Below are 8,248 nucleotides of genomic sequence, written 5' to 3'. Positions count from 1 at the left end.
ATTGTTTCAGAGTCTATCCTTTTCTAGATAAGGTGGAACTTTTTTGCCCCATTCCCTTCCCTTTCTGTATAATAGACTTTTAGAAGATCTCCAGAAACGTTCAACAAGAGTAAATCTTTCCTGCAAGGAACCCGAACTTACAGCATTTCCCTCAGTGACTGTAATGAAACCAATGCTCCCGAGTTGGATTGAGCTTTCATTTTCTTCTCGTCGCGTCTTGCGGGTGCACCTTTTTATCGGAAGGACCCATCAACTAAGGGCCCAGAAAATAAGGGCACAGTCTAATAAATGGAGTCACAGGTATCATATACGTCCTTCCTGGTTGAAGGGCACCCCAATCCATACATCTTTTGGGAGAATACCAAGGAAAATGGAGAGGTTTATGGAAAGATTTCTCACCGTTTGCAATAGGTCCTTAAAGCGATAGATCCTCTTCCAAAGGAAGTGCTGAGATGCACGTCTGGCAGCATTAGAGAAGGAAATTCCATTCTGAAAGTAAAAGAGGAAAAGTTGCTACTGTTAGTATGTCTTGCACAGGAGCACACATGGAATGCAGTGTGTAAAGTGACCTATCAATTGTCAGCATCTAAATGTCCTCACAAGTTTTGTAAATGAATATGAATTTATGAAGAGAAGGAAGGAAAATCATTTGCACACTTGCACTGTAGATGACTTGTGAAATGAATCTGCAGAAATTAGAGTTGTAACTAAAGAGCTGCTTGAGGAAAGAGTGCATGGGCTCAAGCTGAAATACATAGTTGAAGGCTCTGATGAGAATTGAACTCATGACCCCTGGTTTACAAGACCAGTGCTCTAACCACTGAGCTACAGAGCCTGCTACGTGGGAAACTCACATGGTACTCCAGTCATTTGGATACAGCTGTCCCTGGGATCTTTTCCTCTAAACGCACAAATAAGAATGCAAGATTGCAGGGCTAGCCTTCCCTGCCTTGATGAATCATGCCTTCATATTCCCAGGAATAGATTTACAATTTCCTTTCATTTCAAGCATCTTCTCACATCCTTTTCTAGATAAGGTGGAACTTTTTTGCCCCATTCCCTTCCCTTTCTGTATAATAGACTTTTAGAAGATCTCCAGAAACGTTCAACAAGAGTAAATCTTTGCTGCAAGGAACCCGAACTTACAGCATTTCCCTCAGTGACTGTAATGAAACCAATGCTCCCGAGCTGGATTGAGCTTTCATTTTCTTCTCGTCGCGTCTTGCGGGTGCACCTTTTTATCGGAAGGACCCATCAACTAAGGGCCCAGAAAATAAGGGCACAGTCTAATAAATGGAGTCACAGGTATCATATACGTCCTTCCTGGTTGAAGGGCACCCCAATCCATACATCTTTTGGGAGAATACCAAGGAAAATGGAGAGGTTTATGGAAAGATTTCTCACCGTTTGCAATAGGTCCTTAAAACGATAGATCCTTTTCCAAAGGAAGTGCTGAGATGCACGTCTGGCAGCATCAGAGAAGGAAATTCCATTCTGAAAGTAAAAGAGGAAAAGTTGCTACTGTTAGTATGTCTTGCACAGGAGCACACATGGAATGCAGTGTATAAAGTGATCTATCAATTGTCAGCCTCTAAATGTCCTTACACGTTTTTTAAATGAAAATGAATTTATGAAGAGAAGGAAGGAAAATCATTTGCACACTTGCACTGTAGATGACTTGTGAAATGAATCTGCAGAAATTAGAGTTGTAACTAAAGAGCTGCTTGAGGAAAGAGTGCATGGGCTCAAGCTGAAATACATAGTTGAAGGCTCTGATGAGAATTGAACTCATGACCCCTGGTTTACAAGACCAGTGCTCTAACCACTGAGCTACAGAGCCTGCTACGTGGGCAACTCACATGGTACTCCAGTCATTTGGATACAGCTGTCCCTGGGATCTTTTCCTCTAAACGCACAAATAAGAATGCAAGATTGCAGGGCTAGCCTTCCCTGCCTTGATGAATCATGCCTTCATATTCCCAGGAATAGATTTACAATTTCCTTTCATTTCAAGCATCTTCTCACATCCTTTTCTAGATAAGGTGGAACTTTTTTGCCCCATTCCCTTCCCTTTCTGTATAATAGACTTTTAGAAGATCTCCAGAAACGTTCAACAAGAGTAAATCTTTCCTGCAAGGAACCCGAACTTACAGCATTTCCCTCAGTGACTGTAATGAAACCAATGCTCCCGAGTTGGATTGAGCTTTCATTTTCTTCTCGTCGCGTCTTGCGGGTGCACCTTTTTATCGGAAGGACCCATCAACTAAGGGCCCAGAAAATAAGGGCACAGTCTAATAAATGGAGTCACAGGTACCATATACGTCCTTCCTGGTTGAAGGGCACCCCAATCCATACATCTTTTGGGAGAATACCAAGGAAAATGGAGAGGTTTATGGAAAGATTTCTCACCGTTTGCAATAGGTCCTTAAAGCGATAGATCCTCTTCCAAAGGAAGTGCTGAGATGCACGTCTGGCAGCATCAGAGAAGGAAATTCCATTCTGAAAGTAAAAGAGGAAAAGTTGCTACTGTTAGTATGTCTTGCACAGGAGCACACATGGAATGCAGTGTGTAAAGTGACCTATCAATTGTCAGCATCTAAATGTCCTCACAAGTTTTGTAAATGAATATGAATTTATGAAGAGAAGGAAGGAAAATCATTTGCACACTTGCACTGTAGATGACTTGTGAAATGTATCTGCAGAAATTAGAGTTGTAACTAAAGAGCTACTTGAGGAAAGAGTGCATGGGCTCAAGCTGAAATACATAGTTGAAGGCTCTGATGAGAATTGAACTCATGACCCCTGGTTTACAAGACCAGTGCTCTAACCACTGAGCTACAGAGCCTGCTACGTGGGCAACTCACATGGTACTCCAGTCATTTGGATACAGCTGTCCCTGGGATCTTTTCCTCTAAACGCACAAATAAGAATGCAAGATTGCAGGGCTAGCCTTCCCTGCCTTGATGAATCATGCCTTCATATTCCCAGGAATAGATTTACAATTTCCTTTCATTTCAAGCATCTTCTCACATCCTTTTCTAGATAAGGTGGAACTTTTTTGCCCCATTCCCTTCCCTTTCTGTATAATAGACTTTTAGAAGATCTCCAGAAACGTTCAACAAGAGTAAATCTTTGCTGCAAGGAACCCGAACTTACAGCATTTCCCTCAGTGACTGTAATGAAACCAATGCTCCCGAGCTGGATTGAGCTTTCATTTTCTTCTCGTCGCGTCTTGCGGGTGCACCTTTTTATCGGAAGGACCCATCAACTAAGGGCCCAGAAAATAAGGGCACAGTCTAATAAATGGAGTCACAGGTATCATATACGTCCTTCCTGGTTGAAGGGCACCCCAATCCATACATCTTTTGGGAGAATACCAAGGAAAATGGAGAGGTTTATGGAAAGATTTCTCACCGTTTGCAATAGGTCCTTAAAAGCGATAGATCCTCTTCCAAAGGAAGTGCTGAGATGCACGTCTGGCAGCATTAGAGAAGGAAATTTCATTCTGAAAGTAAAAGAGGAAAAATTGCTACTGTTAGTATGTCTTGCACAGGAGCACACATGGAATGCAGTGTGTAAAGTGACCTATCAATTGTCAGCATCTAAATGTCCTCACAAGTTTTGTAAATGAATATGAATTTATGAAGAGAAGGAAGGAAAATCATTTGCACACTTGCACTGTAGATGACTTGTGAAATGAATCTGCAGAAATTAGAGTTGTAACTAAAGAGCTGCTTGAGGAAAGAGTGCATGGGCTCAAGCTGAAATACATAGTTGAAGGCTCTGATGAGAATTGAACTCATGACCCCTGGTTTACAAGACCAGTGCTCTAACCACTGAGCTACAGAGCCTGCTACGTGGGCAACTCACATGGTACTCCAGTCATTTGGATACAGCTGTCCCTGGGATCTTTTCCTCTAAACGCACAAATAAGAATGCAAGATTGCAGGGCTAGCCTTCCCTGCCTTGATGAATCATGCCTTCATATTCCCAGGAATAGATTTACAATTTCCTTTCATTTCAAGCATCTTCTCACATCCTTTTCTAGATAAGGTGGAACTTTTTTGCCCCATTCCCTTCCCTTTCTGTATAATAGACTTTTAGAAGATCTCCAGAAACGTTCAACAAGAGTAAATCTTTGCTGCAAGGAACCCGAACTTACAGCATTTCCCTCAGTGACTGTAATGAAACCAATGCTCCCGAGCTGGATTGAGCTTTCATTTTCTTCTCGTCGCGTCTTGCGGGTGCACCTTTTTATCGGAAGGACCCATCAACTAAGGGCCCAGAAAATAAGGGCACAGTCTAATAAATGGAGTCACAGGTATCATATACGTCCTTCCTGGTTGAAGGGCACCCCAATCCATACATCTTTTGGGAGAATACCAAGGAAAATGGAGAGGTTTATGGAAAGATTTCTCACCGTTTGCAATAGGTCCTTAAAACGATAGATCCTCTTCCAAAGGAAGTGCTGAGATGCACGTCTGGCAGCATTAGAGAAGGAAATTTCATTCTGAAAGTAAAAGAGGAAAAATTGCTACTGTTAGTATGTCTTGCACAGGAGCACACATGGAATGCAGTGTGTAAAGTGACCTATCAATTGTCAGCATCTAAATGTCCTCACAAGTTTTGTAAATGAATATGAATTTATGAAGAGAAGGAAGGAAAATCATTTGCACACTTGCACTGTAGATGACTTGTGAAATGAATCTGCAGAAATTAGAGTTGTAACTAAAGAGCTGCTTGAGGAAAGAGTGCATGGGCTCAAGCTGAAATACATAGTTGAAGGCTCTGATGAGAATTGAACTCATGACCCCTGGTTTACAAGACCAGTGCTCTAACCACTGAGCTACAGAGCCTGCTACGTGGGCAACTCACATGGTACTCCAGTCATTTGGATACAGCTGTCCCTGGGATCTTTTCCTCTAAACGCACAAATAAGAATGCAAGATTGCAGGGCTAGCCTTCCCTGCCTTGATGAATCATGCCTTCATATTCCCAGGAATAGATTTACAATTTCCTTTCATTTCAAGCATCTTCTCACATCCTTTTCTAGATAAGGTGGAACTTTTTTGCCCCATTCCCTTCCCTTTCTGTATAATAGACTTTTAGAAGATCTCCAGAAACGTTCAACAAGAGTAAATCTTTGCTGCAAGGAACCCGAACTTACAGCATTTCCCTCAGTGACTGTAATGAAACCAATGCTCCCGAGCTGGATTGAGCTTTCATTTTCTTCTCGTCGCGTCTTGCGGGTGCACCTTTTTATCGGAAGGACCCATCAACTAAGGGCCCAGAAAATAAGGGCACAGTCTAATAAATGGAGTCACAGGTATCATATACGTCCTTCCTGGTTGAAGGGCACCCCAATCCATACATCTTTTGGGAGAATACCAAGGAAAATGGAGAGGTTTATGGAAAGATTTCTCACCGTTTGCAATAGGTCCTTAAAAGCGATAGATCCTCTTCCAAAGGAAGTGCTGAGATGCACGTCTGGCAGCATTAGAGAAGGAAATTCCATTCTGAAAGTAAAAGAGGAAAAGTTGCTACTGTTAGTATGTCTTGCACAGGAGCACACATGGAATGCAGTGTGTAAAGTGACCTATCAATTGTCAGCATCTAAATGTCCTCACAAGTTTTGTAAATGAATATGAATTTATGAAGAGAAGGAAGGAAAATCATTTGCACACTTGCACTGTAGATGACTTGTGAAATGTATCTGCAGAAATTAGAGTTGTAACTAAAGAGCTACTTGAGGAAAGAGTGCATGGGCTCAAGCTGAAATACATAGTTGAAGGCTCAGATGAGAATTGAACTCATGACCCCTGGTTTACAAGACCAGTGCTCTAACCACTGAGCTACAGAGCCTGCTACGTGGGCAACTCACATGGTACTCCAGTCATTTGGATACAGCTGTCCCTGGGATCTTTTCCTCTAAACGCACAAATAAGAATGCAAGATTGCAGGGCTAGCCTTCCCTGCCTTGATGAATCATGCCTTCATATTCCCAGGAATAGATTTACAATTTCCTTTCATTTCAAGCATCTTCTCACATCCTTTTCTAGATAAGGTGGAACTTTTTTGCCCCATTCCCTTCCCTTTCTGTATAATAGACTTTTAGAAGATCTCCAGAAACGTTCAACAAGAGTAAATCTTTGCTGCAAGGAACCCGAACTTACAGCATTTCCCTCAGTGACTGTAATGAAACCAATGCTCCCGAGCTGGATTGAGCTTTCATTTTCTTCTCGTCGCGTCTTGCGGGTGCACCTTTTTATCGGAAGGACCCATCAACTAAGGGCCCAGAAAATAAGGGCACAGTCTAATAAATGGAGTCACAGGTACCATATACGTCCTTCCTGGTTGAAGGGCACCCCAATCCATACATCTTTTGGGAGAATACCAAGGAAAATGGAGAGGTTTATGGAAAGATTTCTCACCGTTTGCAATAGGTCCTTAAAGCGATAGATCCTCTTCCAAAGGAAGTGCTGAGATGCACGTCTGGCAGCATCAGAGAAGGAAATTCCATTCTGAAAGTAAAAGAGGAAAAGTTGCTACTGTTAGTATGTCTTGCACAGGAGCACACATGGAATGCAGTGTGTAAAGTGACCTATCAATTGTCAGCATCTAAATGTCCTCACAAGTTTTGTAAATGAATATGAATTTATGAAGAGAAGGAAGGAAAATCATTTGCACACTTGCACTGTAGATGACTTGTGAAATGAATCTGCAGAAATTAGAGTTGTAACTAAAGAGCTGCTTGAGGAAAGAGTGCATGGGCTCAAGCTGAAATACATAGTTGAAGGCTCTGATGAGAATTGAACTCATGACCCCTGGTTTACAAGACCAGTGCTCTAACCACTGAGCTACAGAGCCTGCTACGTGGGAAACTCACATGGTACTCCAGTCATTTGGATACAGCTGTCCCTGGGATCTTTTCCTCTAAACGCACAAATAAGAATGCAAGATTGCAGGGCTAGCCTTCCCTGCCTTGATGAATCATGCCTTCATATTCCCAGGAATAGATTTACAATTTCCTTTCATTTCAAGCATCTTCTCACATCCTTTTCTAGATAAGGTGGAACTTTTTTGCCCCATTCCCTTCCCTTTCTGTATAATAGACTTTTAGAAGATCTCCAGAAACGTTCAACAAGAGTAAATCTTTGCTGCAAGGAACCCGAACTTACAGCATTTCCCTCAGTGACTGTAATGAAACCAATGCTCCCGAGCTGGATTGAGCTTTCATTTTCTTCTCGTCGCGTCTTGCGGGTGCACCTTTTTATCGGAAGGACCCATCAACTAAGGGCCCAGAAAATAAGGGCACAGTCTAATAAATGGAGTCACAGGTACCATATACGTCCTTCCTGGTTGAAGGGCACCCCAATCCATACATCTTTTGGGAGAATACCAAGGAAAATGGAGAGGTTTATGGAAAGATTTCTCACCGTTTGCAATAGGTCCTTAAAACGATAGATCCTCTTCCAAAGGAAGTGCTGAGATGCACGTCTGGCAGCATTAGAGAAGGAAATTCCATTCTGAAAGTAAAAGAGGAAAAGTTGCTACTGTTAGTATGTCTTGCACAGGAGCACACATGGAATGCAGTGTGTAAAGTGACCTATCAATTGTCAGCATCTAAATGTCCTCACAAGTTTTGTAAATGAATATGAATTTATGAAGAGAAGGAAGGAAAATCATTTGCACACTTGCACTGTAGATGACTTGTGAAATGAATCTGCAGAAATTAGAGTTGTAACTAAAGAGCTGCTTGAGGAAAGAGTGCATGGGCTCAAGCTGAAATACATAGTTGAAGGCTCTGATGAGAATTGAACTCATGACCCCTGGTTTACAAGACCAGTGCTCTAACCACTGAGCTACAGAGCCTGCTACGTGGGCAACTCACATGGTACTCCAGTCATTTGGATACAGCTGTCCCTGGGATCTTTTCCTCTAAACGCACAAATAAGAATGCAAGATTGCAGGGCTAGCCTTCCCTGCCTTGATGAATCATTCCTTCATATTCCCAGGAATAGATTTACAATTTCCTTTCATTTCAAGCATCTTCTCACATCCTTTTCTAGATAAGGTGGAACTTTTTTGCCCCATTCCCTTCCCTTTCTGTATAATAGACTTTTAGAAGATCTCCAGAAACGTTCAACAAGAGTAAATCTTTGCTGCAAGGAACCCGAACTTACAGCATTTCCCTCAGTGACTGTAATGAAACCAATGCTCCCGAGCTGGATTGAGCTTTCATTTTCTT

General features: G+C 42.1%; 8 non-coding genes across 8 annotated transcripts; all 8 read right to left on the bottom strand.

Moving 5' to 3' along the window:
* Positions 1-762: 762 nt before the first annotated feature.
* TRNAT-UGU lies at positions 763-835 on the bottom strand. The gene has a single exon. It is a non-coding gene; the product is annotated as a tRNA-Thr (tRNA).
* A 932-nt stretch (positions 836-1,767) lies between these two features.
* TRNAT-UGU lies at positions 1,768-1,840 on the bottom strand. Its single transcript has one exon. It is a non-coding gene; the product is annotated as a tRNA-Thr (tRNA).
* A 932-nt stretch (positions 1,841-2,772) lies between these two features.
* Positions 2,773-2,845, bottom strand: TRNAT-UGU. Its single transcript has one exon. It is a non-coding gene; the product is annotated as a tRNA-Thr (tRNA).
* Positions 2,846-3,778: 933 nt separating this feature from the next.
* TRNAT-UGU lies at positions 3,779-3,851 on the bottom strand. The gene has a single exon. It is a non-coding gene; the product is annotated as a tRNA-Thr (tRNA).
* Positions 3,852-4,783: 932 nt separating this feature from the next.
* On the bottom strand, positions 4,784-4,856 carry TRNAT-UGU. Its single transcript has one exon. It is a non-coding gene; the product is annotated as a tRNA-Thr (tRNA).
* A 933-nt stretch (positions 4,857-5,789) lies between these two features.
* TRNAT-UGU lies at positions 5,790-5,862 on the bottom strand. Its single transcript has one exon. It is a non-coding gene; the product is annotated as a tRNA-Thr (tRNA).
* Positions 5,863-6,794: 932 nt separating this feature from the next.
* Positions 6,795-6,867, bottom strand: TRNAT-UGU. The gene has a single exon. It is a non-coding gene; the product is annotated as a tRNA-Thr (tRNA).
* Positions 6,868-7,799: 932 nt separating this feature from the next.
* On the bottom strand, positions 7,800-7,872 carry TRNAT-UGU. The gene has a single exon. It is a non-coding gene; the product is annotated as a tRNA-Thr (tRNA).
* Positions 7,873-8,248: the final 376 nt, after the last annotated feature.

The sequence above is a fragment of the Rhinatrema bivittatum genome, unplaced genomic scaffold (genome assembly GCF_901001135.1).
Source record: "Rhinatrema bivittatum unplaced genomic scaffold, aRhiBiv1.1, whole genome shotgun sequence".
Classification (NCBI taxonomy): Eukaryota; Metazoa; Chordata; class Amphibia; order Gymnophiona; family Rhinatrematidae; genus Rhinatrema; species Rhinatrema bivittatum.
Note: the sequence above shows the minus strand (reverse complement) of the source record. Positions and strands in the feature narration are given on the sequence as shown.